At 41.8% G+C, this 14546-nt stretch overlaps 1 non-coding gene across 1 annotated transcript; it reads left to right on the forward strand.

Annotated features, from left to right (window-relative positions):
• Positions 1-7336: 7336 nt before the first annotated feature.
• Positions 7337-7455, forward strand: LOC134543937 (5S ribosomal RNA). Its single transcript, XR_010077380.1, has one exon. It is a non-coding gene; the product is annotated as a 5S ribosomal RNA (ribosomal RNA).
• The last annotated feature ends 7091 nt before the right edge of the window (positions 7456-14546 follow it).

Here is a 14546-nt window from a genome sequence, read left to right on the forward strand (position 1 = left end):
AAACAGGGGGGCGTGGCTCTTCTTGTGCGCCAAGCTTTGTCGCACCATAGGCGCCAAACGCCTCAATTGCAGCACATGGAAGCGGTAGCAGTTCGGCTGCATACGAACCCCACGCCCTTTACTGCCGTGGCCACTTACATCCCACCAACCACTCCATTCCCGGCAGAGGACCTCACCAGCCTTCGCCGGCTCGACTCACGCATCATACTGGCGGGTGACTTCAATGCCAGGCACAACTCCTGGGGCTGTCTCCGCAACAATTATAAAGGTATCGCCCTCCGCAAATACCTGAAGGAAACCACCTTAGTACTACATGCCCCTGACACGTTCACGTACCACCCACACTCCCATACTGGCAGCCCCAGTGTACTGGACCTGGTGATAGGCACATGCCTACCCAGAGTCAATCCCCTCAAAGTCTGCACCGACCTGACATCAGACCACTACCCTGTCATAGGGACAATTGACACCACAGTCACCCCTACTTCCACAAACACCATCTACGATTTCAAACAAGCTGACTGGAAAATGTATCGAACAGCTATGGACCAGCAGCTAGATCTGCAACATAAAGCCCGCACAAAGGAGGAACTTGACCAACATGTTCTTCACTTTGCTGACACCATTATCACCTCAGCCGCCCTCCATATCCCCAAAGTAAAACCGCACCCACTTGGAATACCACTCCCAGCCCACATCAAGACACTCATCTCGTACCGCAACAGGGCTCGGAGCCGATGGCAGCGTACCCGCCTACAGCCAGACAGGGACGACTACAATGCTCTGTTCCGACGGTGCAGAGTGGCCGTTGCTGAATGGAGGTCGGCGGGCGAAGTCAAAAAGCTCGACGCGCTGTCACTCGCAAATGGTTCGGTCTGGCGCTTCGCGCGCAGTCTCCGCGCCGCCAGGTCATCGATCCCGCCCCTAGAGGTGGACGGTGGCATGGCGGAGTCGGCGACTGACAGGGCGGAGTGCATGGCAAACCACTTTGTGAACTCATTCGCACCAGCACCCATACCACCTCACATCTCCAAGCTCCCCACACACTATCAACCCCCTCCGCCCCCAACGCCAGGCTCCCTCAAGACAGCTACGCCCAGGCAAGTGAGGAAGGAGATAGACCGCGTGCGTCATAACGCCGCTCCAGGCCCGGATGAAGTCACCCCACGCCTCCTCAAATCCATCTCACGCAAAGCACTCATCTACCTCACCAACATAATCAACAGCATTCTCATTTCAGGTCACTTCCCACGTCCATGGCGTGAGGCCACGGTAGTACCCATATTCAAGGGAAAAGGTGCATCCAATCGGCCGGCATCGTACCGTCCCATCGCCCTGCTCTCAGTGATATCAAAGGTAGCGGAGCGCATAGTTCTGGCCAGGCTGGAAGCGGAAGTAGCCCGGCTACAACCGCTGCCTGAATTCCAGTTTGGCTTCCGACGTCACTTATCAACACAACACGCATTAGCTCACGTCACCGACCAAATCACCCTCAGTTTCACACAAAGGACCCATACCGGCATGGTGTTGCTAGACCTGAGTCGTGCATTCGATACTGTCCACCATCACGCCCTAATCCTCAAGCTGGCCTTTCTGGGATTAAACCCTGCTCTTCGCTGCATCCTTCACTCTTTCCTGGAAGCCCGCACGTTCTGCGTACGGGTGGAAGGGTCCACTTCATCCTCTAGAGAGATCACTGCAGGAGTCCCTCAAGGGTCCACGCTCTCTCCCCTATTATTTTCCCTATATTCTCATGACATTCCCAAGCCCCCCGAATGCACGATTGTCATGTACGCGGATGACACCGCGCTGATGGTTAGACACCATGACCCCGTCCTTATTAAAGCCAGGCTGACCGCGGCCATCAACATAGTTAATCATTACTTTATGTCCTGGGGCATTCTCCCTAACCCCGCCAAAACCGAAGCCATTTTCTTCACCAGGCGACGCCCCCGCCTGCCACCCACACTGTTTGTGGGGGGCGCAGTGATAAAATGGAGCGATTCAGTGAAATACCTCGGTGTCACACTGGATCGCACATTGCGCTTCTCCCCGCACTTTTCGTCTGCCACTGCCCGGGCCTATCGCGCTTTTAACTCGATCTCCTCCCTCCTCCGCCCCCACAGCCCCTTGCCTGACCAGGACAGAGTGCGCCTCTTCAAGGCGTACATTGTCCCTATTTTACTGTATTCCTCTGTAATATTTGCCCATGTCCCCGACATCCGATTCCACCAAATAAAAACATGTTTCAATAAGCTACTCAGAGCAACACTCGGGAAATACAGACATGTAACTAACACACAATTACACGACCTTGCAGGCACACTATCACCACGCCAACTAGTCATTAAATACACAGACAAATTTTTCACAAAAGCATCACAACACCCGTCTACACTCATACAGAACATTGGACAACACAACATCACACGACCACACCCACATAAACTAATTACAGACTACCACCCAGGCAGGCCACCCTGACTGGGCAGAAGAAGAAAATCCTCCAACCAGCCACAAAAGTGTACAGTGCTACGGACATCCACCAAAGTGCCGTGCATCGAGACTGCAAATGAACGCCAACCAAAGCGACATAGATTCAAAAGTGCAACTTATGTAATATAGTGTACAATAGTGTAATATATAAGCTGCAAGCATAACTAAACCTACTCCCAAACTGTTCAGTGAAAAATATGTAACTATGTGTATGTAAATATCAATAATAATTTCTCTGTAAATATATTTCAACGTGTATGATCATCAGAAAACATTGAGCCCACAGGCTCCAGAACATTACGGAGGTTTTTTTAAACTTTTCCTCCTAAAAACAATTATTAAATAAATGTAAATGTATATAAGAAGTGTTGTATAATGTCTATAAACTATGGAAAAAGAGCACAATGTGCTGGCGTTCCACTATGTATACCTATGTAAATATCAATGTATGCAAACATCGCAATAAAAAGCTTTTGAATTTGAATTTGTCCGATCACCGAAGTTAAGCATCGTCGAGCGTGGTTAGTACTTAGATGGGTGACCGCTTGGGAACACCACGTGCCGTTGGCACTACTATTTTGCACCCTACAGAAAAAAATTTTTTTTTAAAAATTTCAATTTTAAATTTTTTTTTCCCCCACAATCACCACATTTCCCCCCCCCCCCCCCCTAACACACACACACACACACACTCACTCTCTATCAATCAATCAATCAATCAATCAATCAATCAATCAATCAATCACTCACTCACTCACCCACCCAGCAGCAGCTGTGAATCTTTGCATGTGTATACCTCATACAAAATTCAAAGTGAAAAAATAAATAGATAAGTGTATATGTATGTATGTATGTATGTATGTATGTATGTATGTATGTATGTATGTATGTATGTATGTATGTATATATGTATATATATATATATATATATATATATATATATATATATATATATATATATATATATATATATATATATATAAACACACACACACACACCTATTTTGAAGTTTCTCTGTTTCAGTGGGCAGTTATGTATAATAATGAGAGATTCAAAAAGACGTTGATAACAATGTCATCAATGCCTGTTTAGTGTGCTCATTTGTTGGATGGTCGGCAGCAATACTAGAGGTGGTACAGCTGTAACCTGTAAAATTGTACCTGCAATGTGTTGTGTATGGAAAAAAATAAAAATTATATCATCTAAATTTTTGTTATCCAACAATAACCTTCCCATCAATGCATGATGTCACAGTAGCCATAGCTCTACTCTTTCTGCCATATAACATTGGGGGAAAAAAAAAAAAAAGGAGCTATTAGAATAATAACAAAAGATAAAAAATCATCTAACTGCAGACCAAAATTCAAAAAACTTAAAGTCCTGACTGCCATAAATGAATACGTTCTAGAAACTTTTTATTCATTCTTAAGAAAAAGAAGAAAAAAAAAATTATTATTTTTTTTTTTTTTTTTTTTTTTTAGATATTCGCACATAGGTATAACACCAGAAATGCTAGTAAATTGAGGATAGTTGAACATAACACTAGGCGATTTGAAAATGGACTAAATTACTTGGGAGTAAAACTTTACAACTTAATATCACAGAAAATAACTAAAACAATTTACCAGTATTAAAAAAAAAAACAGTAAAAAAAATTCTTCTAGAATATCCTACCTACCCTCTGAAGCTATTCTTTAATTTGATTGATAATAGAGAAATTGAACTGTTAATTTGTTGAATGGACTTGTGATAACAGCTGCTTCATGTTTTGCATAAAGTTAAATTGTGTAACATGTTATGTATTTTTTTTTTTTGAAATTTTTTTTCTTGGTAACTTGCATCATGTAAATATTAATTGTCTGCACATACATGTTCTATATCCCGGAGCCTTGACTCCACGTGGGATCAACAGAACAAAAATACAAAAAAAAAAAAAAAATCCAGCTCACTAATCTAGGTGCATTTTGCTAACAATATTTGGAATATATATATATATTTTTTTTTGTGTAACATGCAAATTCTGTATTATTCTGCACACATTATTTATAATCTTCTATCATTTTCTTAGATAATAACTATTAATTCATAAAATAGATTGTGTGTGCATAACCTCCTGGAAACATTTGCACTTACCTCCTACTTTACTTTTTCATTTAAGCAATCCTATTCGCATGTATACACTTAGGTTGCAGCATCGAAATTGTGTAAAATTCAAAGTGTGTATTGCCTGAAAAAAAAAAAAAAAAAAAAAAAGACATACCAAATATTTGCATACAGCGACACACTACATATTTGCACACAGTGGAGTTTTGCGGTAATTAACCTAGCACAATTTACCACACGCAATCACACGCCCGCGATGAGATAACACACTCGCTGTTTTCCTGTTGACCGGCACGAGGAGTAAGAAAAATTGATATTTACACGAGCACACACTCCCACACTAGTCACAACGTCGGTCATCAAGTTGTGTTGAAAATTCCTGTAGCCTCTGTTTTCCCAAATGATTTCACTTAAAATTTCATTTAACAAGACCATAAACAAATTTACAATACTAATTTCTTAAACAAACACTTCAGCGAACAAGTGACTGTCGCATTCATTACAAAGCTTACAACTTAACAGATGTTTCCGATGTGAAATAAAATAAGAAAATGTTTTACAACCAACCTAGAACATTTAGTCAAAACGTTTTTGTCCTGGTTTATGATTATTTTCCGTGACATGAATGTTTCAAAACTAATAAAAATACGAATGCAGCCAAATATAATGAAGTTAGCACATAAAAGACGACTTAAAATATTTCATTTTTCGAGAATTGGCAGAGCAAGAACGCACAGGTCCAACGGAAATTTCTTTAAAGATAAACGACCATCGGACAAAAACACCCCCTCCCCTCATCCTCAAAAATACGTGAATAATATACTTTTTCAATTATATTTTTATCGTTTTTTTTTTTTTTTTTTAATATACTCATTAAAACTTCAAAATAAGCAGGTACTCGTGTGTTTTTCTCTCTACAATGTACCTGATCTCGGTGCGTAAACCTACATCATTTAGAGATGGAATTAATGTACACATACAAGTAAAATTTTGTTCCATTGTAAAATTGAGAGAAAGAAGGTTTTCCAAACGCATTAAGTATGGAGACTTTAAATAAGATTACGAGCTTATAAATGTTTGCAACGAAATAAAGTGACCATGTATCTGCAATTTCAAAAATATTTTTGCTCTGCTAACCTCACATGCAAGCAAGTAAAAATAACCTCACAACTTACTTTATTCTATTTATATTAAGTACCCATTACTAACAGCTTATACTGGGTGGAATACAACAGTTGACATGATTTTACTTATATGGCAATTTAATATTTAACCAAAATTAATGGTAAACTAATATTTTAAAGTGTCATTTATGGCCCCTTACCTTCAGCATGTTTGCTTCCTTGCACACAAACGAGGACAAACACATCACCCAACTGAAAAAAAAAAAAAAATTTCACTTGCATCACAAATAATTTAAAATTTTTCACCACATGAAGTAAATATTTCGCAATAAAAAAAAATATAGCCCTAGGACTCGTGTGCACACCTTTTCTTCCCCACATCGCACACGCAAACAAAACTTCCAAATTATTACAAAATCACTCGATTATTATACATACATAAACACACATGTATTTTCCGAATAAGTGAGAAATGCAGGCCGATGAAAGTCAAATTTCGTTTCGGAAATTAAATCTCGCACAACTACCGACACATAACCAAACTTGCGTACATTTACATAGCATTAACCCTCTAAATAATAAACAAATGAAAGCAGAAAAAACAACATCGCTACCCACCGCGCGCGCTCCTGGCGGCGGGAGTAGGAACTACTTTGCACACAGACCGACATAGCCCCCTGCCAAAAACAGTAAAATAAATAATATATATAAGTCTTTTGGCGGGAAAAAATTTCTCAACCGCCTGGGAGCACCCTAGTGTGTGCCTGTCTTTAGGTTATGTTACTTTTAACTTCATTTTCTACAGGCAGACGCGAGGGTGCTCGCCCATTATTTTTATTTTTTTAAATTCTTTCCTACCTTTGGTGTGCCATGCAAGAATTTATCGTCAAAATGGCGGCCCCGAGTGCAAATTTCTCGTCTGCACTGCTGGCTGGATGATTATGTGATGTTTTGAAGGAGGGTGTTTTTTTTTTTGTTTGGATTTTGTGTGAGGGGGGGAGGGGGCTGGGCTAGCTTTTTTTTTTTTTTAAATTTTCTAAACATTCATCTCTTATGTAACAGTGTTCAGCATTAAAAAATTTAAAAGAAGAGGCACTTACTCATCAATTTCAAAACAGCCTATGAAGAAAAATAAAAAAAATTTAAATTCATTCCAGTTTTATACATTCATGATTTGATCACATGTATAACTTTTCTTTTTTATTACCTTATTTAATTTTATTATTATTACTACTATTGCTGCTACAACCTAGAAGATACCTCAGTGATACTAATACCTGCTGGTAAAGTTAAAGGTTTCACCTTTCTTTCTTTAAACATATCACAATACCTTTCTTGAGTTAAATATTATCTAATGGCTTTAAGAAGTTATGGTAATGTTCATCAGTTATAGAGTGTGGGTTTGTGTGTGTGTGTGAGAGTGTATTTTGAAGAGGGCTTTGGTGGTTGGGATGGTGAGGGTGGTGGGTGTTGTGTGTGGGGAGGGGGGGGGGGGGGGGGAAGTAAAAGAGTGTTCATTACACGATTTCTCCTGTTGTTTGTAACAATCACACCTGGTATAGCTATTTCGAGTGGCAAATACAAACTGCAAAAAAAAAACATCTATATCATTGCCAACGGCCATATCACGATGAACACACCGGTTCTCGTCCGATCACCGAAGTTAAGCATCGTCGAGCGTGGTTAGTACTTAGATGGGTGACCGCTTGGGAACACCACGTGCCGTTGGCACTACTATTTTGCACCCTACAGAAAAAAATTTTTTTTTAAAAATTTCAATTTTAAATTTTTTTTTCCCCCACAATCACCACATTTCCCCCCCCCCCCCCCCCTAACACACACACACACACACACTCACTCTCTATCAATCAATCAATCAATCAATCAATCAATCAATCAATCACTCACTCACTCACCCACCCAGCAGCAGCTGTGAATCTTTGCATGTGTATACCTCATACAAAATTCAAAGTGAAAAAATAAATAGATAAGTGTATATGTATGTATGTATGTATGTATGTATGTATGTATGTATGTATGTATGTATGTATGTATGTATGTATATATGTATATATATATATATATATATATATATATATATATATATATATATATATATATATATATATATATATATATAAACACACACACACACACCTATTTTGAAGTTTCTCTGTTTCAGTGGGCAGTTATGTATAATAATGAGAGATTCAAAAAGACGTTGATAACAATGTCATCAATGCCTGTTTAGTGTGCTCATTTGTTGGATGGTCGGCAGCAATACTAGAGGTGGTACAGCTGTAACCTGTAAAATTGTACCTGCAATGTGTTGTGTATGGAAAAAAATAAAAATTATATCATCTAAATTTTTGTTATCCAACAATAACCTTCCCATCAATGCATGATGTCACAGTAGCCATAGCTCTACTCTTTCTGCCATATAACATTGGGGGAAAAAAAAAAAAAAGGAGCTATTAGAATAATAACAAAAGATAAAAAATCATCTAACTGCAGACCAAAATTCAAAAAACTTAAAGTCCTGACTGCCATAAATGAATACGTTCTAGAAACTTTTTATTCATTCTTAAGAAAAAGAAGAAAAAAAAAATTATTATTTTTTTTTTTTTTTTTTTTTTTTAGATATTCGCACATAGGTATAACACCAGAAATGCTAGTAAATTGAGGATAGTTGAACATAACACTAGGCGATTTGAAAATGGACTAAATTACTTGGGAGTAAAACTTTACAACTTAATATCACAGAAAATAACTAAAACAATTTACCAGTATTAAAAAAAAAAACAGTAAAAAAAATTCTTCTAGAATATCCTACCTACCCTCTGAAGCTATTCTTTAATTTGATTGATAATAGAGAAATTGAACTGTTAATTTGTTGAATGGACTTGTGATAACAGCTGCTTCATGTTTTGCATAAAGTTAAATTGTGTAACATGTTATGTATTTTTTTTTTTTGAAATTTTTTTTCTTGGTAACTTGCATCATGTAAATATTAATTGTCTGCACATACATGTTCTATATCCCGGAGCCTTGACTCCACGTGGGATCAACAGAACAAAAATACAAAAAAAAAAAAAAAATCCAGCTCACTAATCTAGGTGCATTTTGCTAACAATATTTGGAATATATATATATATTTTTTTTTGTGTAACATGCAAATTCTGTATTATTCTGCACACATTATTTATAATCTTCTATCATTTTCTTAGATAATAACTATTAATTCATAAAATAGATTGTGTGTGCATAACCTCCTGGAAACATTTGCACTTACCTCCTACTTTACTTTTTCATTTAAGCAATCCTATTCGCATGTATACACTTAGGTTGCAGCATCGAAATTGTGTAAAATTCAAAGTGTGTATTGCCTGAAAAAAAAAAAAAAAAAAAAAAGACATACCAAATATTTGCATACAGCGACACACTACATATTTGCACACAGTGGAGTTTTGCGGTAATTAACCTAGCACAATTTACCACACGCAATCACACGCCCGCGATGAGATAACACACTCGCTGTTTTCCTGTTGACCGGCACGAGGAGTAAGAAAAATTGATATTTACACGAGCACACACTCCCACACTAGTCACAACGTCGGTCATCAAGTTGTGTTGAAAATTCCTGTAGCCTCTGTTTTCCCAAATGATTTCACTTAAAATTTCATTTAACAAGACCATAAACAAATTTACAATACTAATTTCTTAAACAAACACTTCAGCGAACAAGTGACTGTCGCATTCATTACAAAGCTTACAACTTAACAGATGTTTCCGATGTGAAATAAAATAAGAAAATGTTTTACAACCAACCTAGAACATTTAGTCAAAACGTTTTTGTCCTGGTTTATGATTATTTTCCGTGACATGAATGTTTCAAAACTAATAAAAATACGAATGCAGCCAAATATAATGAAGTTAGCACATAAAAGACGACTTAAAATATTTCATTTTTCGAGAATTGGCAGAGCAAGAACGCACAGGTCCAACGGAAATTTCTTTAAAGATAAACGACCATCGGACAAAAACACCCCCTCCCCTCATCCTCAAAAATACGTGAATAATATACTTTTTCAATTATATTTTTATCGTTTTTTTTTTTTTTTTTTAATATACTCATTAAAACTTCAAAATAAGCAGGTACTCGTGTGTTTTTCTCTCTACAATGTACCTGATCTCGGTGCGTAAACCTACATCATTTAGAGATGGAATTAATGTACACATACAAGTAAAATTTTGTTCCATTGTAAAATTGAGAGAAAGAAGGTTTTCCAAACGCATTAAGTATGGAGACTTTAAATAAGATTACGAGCTTATAAATGTTTGCAACGAAATAAAGTGACCATGTATCTGCAATTTCAAAAATATTTTTGCTCTGCTAACCTCACATGCAAGCAAGTAAAAATAACCTCACAACTTACTTACCTCTCTCAATTTCGCAGTACCAAAACATAGAAGGGATAAATAGGATAGTTTTTATTCGAAATCCTGCAAGAGTTTTAATTTTTATTAAAATATTTCTCCAATGTAGCATGTGTGTGGAATACTTCATCAGCAACTTGCATCTGCACCTTGAGTGAATTGAAGGGCAGCCAGTTTTAAAAGCTAAACAGAAACTGCACTCTTGAGAATGCATCAGATCCAAGTGAAATGCTTGTTGTGTGTACAGTTAAAAGTTTTATTATTCACACAATGAAAATGTAAACAAAATTTACTCACAATAATAATCACATCATCCTTGGAGGTGCACGAAGAAAGCCATTCCAGGTGGCACTGAACAAGGTGATTTGCTAGTGCTTCCACAGCAAACAGCCTTCATGAAATTATCTCCACATTTTCAGCATACTATACACTAAAGTATACCTAAGTTAATTTAACCATTTTCAAGTGATTCCAGCACAAATTACGTATTTGATTCCTTGAATAACATCTGCAAATGAAAAGTTCCCTGTTTGGTGTAGCAGTAAATTTAAACAGCTCGCAGTGCAAATTAAACAGTGCAGCTGCCATAAAAAAATTACACTATTAGTGGAACTGCCCATTATGTCATCGTAGACTGCTGACATTTAGAAAACATTGAAAAATCAGTGCTAAAGAAGCCCTACATTACTTTCGCTGTCCAAAGTGCGCTGCTCCCTACGTGAGCAAGGCATCGAGAATTTTCTGAACCGTCCGCAACCAGAAAATTGGGTAACCAGATATTTGCAGAGAGAAAAATGAGAGCCAGCTGCGCTTCGGTAGAGGACGGACGTGTCCCGGAGCTGCTCGCCGTGAATTTATAGATCGTCGACGCCCAAGCTGTGGTTAGCACTTCTTAGTGCTACCCAGCGGTGTACTGAAAGGTGCCTGTGTGCTACATGCGCACAGGCGGTAAGAGAGAGCTGCGGTAAAGAGTAAGTTATTGGCAACCAACAACTCGGCAACACCCGGGGAGCTAGCTCCCCTGTAGCCTAGCCTGAACCCGGCTAACTTAGCCCCGGGGGACGGTCAGTGGGTGGACCCGAGCGTAGGCTACCACGACGACATGAGCGACGCTGTCGAGATGACAGAAAGCGAGGCCCCCTCAGGGCCTAGCTCCGATCAATCCAGTGGCTGGAGTGTTGCCACTGGTAAGCGCAACAAGCGCCTGCACACGGAGGTGTCCGGTGCAGGCAGCAGCGACGACGAGGCGGGCCCCTCCCCCCCTCGCCCACAACCAACTGCAGGCCATGCCGCCGGAGCTGCGGCACCGCCCAAAAAGCTCCGAGTGAAGCCCCTGTTCGTGTTTTTAGACCAGGGGCACACGTACCCAAGGGTATACACCGCCCTCAAGCAGGCCCTGGCGGAAAAGTTCACCTGCCAAAACCGCGGCAAGGACGAGATCCAGGTCAATCCTGCGTCCGTCCCGGACTACCAAAGGGCAGTCCAGGCCCTTAAGGCGATAGGCGCCCAGCACTCCGTCCTCCTTCAGAGAGACGAAGTGCCCAAGAAATTCGTCTTGCGCGGAGTACACCGCCACACCCCGACCGATTTCCTCCAGGAGGAATTTGCAGCCCTGAACCTGCCTGTCCAGAACCACTGGTTCTTGGAGAACAGGCTGCGCAGGGAAAAATGCGACGCCCTGGTCATTGAGGTGCCTCAGACGTGCGATTCTGAGCGCATCTACTCCCTGACAGAGTTCGGCGGCATGCTGGTGCGTGTCGTCGACTACAGGCGCCCCTCAGGCCCCGCCCAATGCAGCGTTTGCCAACGCTATAACCATGTTGGCAAGGCCTGCCACGCGGCCCCTGTGTGCCGGTGGTGCAGCGGGCCACACCGCGCTCCCGACTGCCCCAATGGGGGCAACCAGGAGCACAAAAAGTGCGCGCATTGTAAGGAGGCACACTGCGCAAACTACAAGGGCTGCCAGGTCTATAAAAAAGAGACCCGCAGGCACCTTCCGCCCCAGGTACGCAAGCAGCGCGAGCAACAGTCTCGCCGCGACCTGCGCGAAAACAGGCGCGCTGCAATGCAGCCCCAGCCGCAACCGATGCCACGGCCCCCTCCGGGCTTCTCTGGCCCCCCGAGGCAAAACCCCTGGGGTCCACCGAGGTACCCTCCTCCCCGGAGCTTCGGCGACTACCTGCAGCAGGCAGGTGGCAACCGATTCGCGCCCCTGGAGCAGCACTGCGAGCCCAGCTACAACGAGCTGGACTACCCAGTGCTGGCGAACAACCCCTGGCAGCGGAAGGGGGTCAAAAAACACCCGACGGGCCACAAAAATGGCCAAGGCAAACCCCCGCGACCCACTCAGGAAAGGCCCCCGCAGCCTGGGCAGGACAGGCCGCGACAGCCTGCCCAGGATAAGCTCGTAGCAGCTAAGGCTGCGCCAGCCCCGGCGAAGCGCACGACCGCGCTCTCCCGGCCGCAGGTAGCCCCGGCACCTGAGACGAGCATGGCGGTAGACGCAGCTCCAATGCTGCCAACTGCACCGCCCGCGCCCCAACAGCAGCCAGCCTCGAAACCGGGCCTGGCTGACTTCCAGAAAGTGCTCGAACAGTCGCGCACTTTCAACACGGATGAAAATCTGGCGGCCACAATCGTCCCCATGTGCCAGCTTATGGTTATATGGTGCGACCCATCTGTTTCCCTAACAGAAAAAGTCCATGCGATGATGGGCTTCGTCCAGACACTGGCTGCCAAGCTCAATGGCAGCTCGTAATCCGGCCCAGTGTTGCATACCAACCGCGGCCCATAGTCTTAAGTCCCTCCTATTCTGGAATGCACGCGGCATTAAAAATAAAATACCGGAATTAATTCACCACTTAGAAAAATACAAAATAAAAATAGCTGCGATTAATGAAACCCACTTAATTCCGACTGATAGAATTACTATACTAAATTATGCAATCTATAGGCGCGACAGAGTTAATCAAAGAGGAGGGGGAGTAGCCCTTATTGTCCATAAAAGCATAAAAAACACTGAATGGCAGCTCCCCGATTTTCAGAATCTCGAAGCAGTAGCAATTAACTTAACTATTAACAGGCAAAACATAAAAATTATTTCTATGTATGCGCGACCAGGTAGGTCCCTGAGCGTGGCTGATCTGGACGCCCTGTATGGGGCGGCCCCGACCTTCCTCGCTCTAGGAGACATAAATGCTAAACATAGAGAGTGGAACAGCAGGCGAGCCACACAGAATGGTACAATTCTTTATAACCACCAATTAAATCACAACTACCAAATTCATGCTCCCATGGAGCCCACACACGACACTGGGCGTGTGGGGGTTCTCCCAGATGTTCTAGACATCGTTATTAATAAACGTGTGCACTCGGGATTCGAACTCGAAGTTGTACACGACTTAACGTCTGACCACTTCCCTGTTCATTTAATTTTTGACGACGCAAATGTCGACTCGAACCCACCTCGTAAAGTCAGGGACTACAAAAATGCAGATTGGGTTAGCTTTAAAAATTTTTTGTCATTACATCTTTCAGAACTCGACGAAATAAATAATAGTGATAATCTAGAAAACGCTATAACCACTTTTACCGCGAAAATTCAAGACGGAATTAGCCAGTGCATCCCAGAAAAGGAGGTTAAGTTAATGCATGACGAGCTGCCAGCATACATCTGCGATATGATATCGCAAAAGAACAGACTGCGCCGCGAATACACACGGCGACGCACGCACATTATTAAACGCAGAATCAACGAGCTTCAAACTGCTATATCAGATGAACTCTCGTTGTGGCGTAGCAGCCAGTGGGAAGCCAAAATCGCGAAGCTCAATGTACAGGACGGGAGTACCTGGGCAATGACTAAGCGAATTTTGAATAAATTTGATAAAATTCCACCCCTCCAAACAAATAATGGACTCGCATTTCTTCCCCAGGACAAGGCGCAAGCTTTCGCAAGCACCTTAGAAACAGCATTCCAGCCCAATTTGCAGCCTTGTGACAGGCCATTCACTGCACAAATTTACCGCGAACTCCGCGCTAAACTGCACCAGCCCACTATCTCTGAGCCTCTCCCCACCCAGGCCCAAGAAATTAAGCGTGCTATCAAGAATATGAAGCCGCGAAAAGCCCCTGGGAACGACGGCATACAAGCAGTTGTTCTCAAACAGCTTCCAGACGAAGCCTTTGAATATCTGGCTGAATGCATTAATGCAATGCTCAGACTGAATATTTTTCCCTCCCAGTGGAAGGAAGCAAAAGTAATAGTCTTCCACAAGCCGGGCAAGGACAAAACACTGCCCCAAAATTACAGGCCAATAAGCCTATTGAGTACTGTGTCTAAAGTTGCGGAGCGCATAATTTTACACAGACTTAAAGTACACATA

This window comes from Bacillus rossius, unplaced genomic scaffold (genome assembly GCF_032445375.1).
Source record: "Bacillus rossius redtenbacheri isolate Brsri unplaced genomic scaffold, Brsri_v3 Brsri_v3_scf25, whole genome shotgun sequence".
Lineage (NCBI taxonomy): Eukaryota > Metazoa > Arthropoda > Insecta > Phasmatodea > Bacillidae > Bacillus > Bacillus rossius.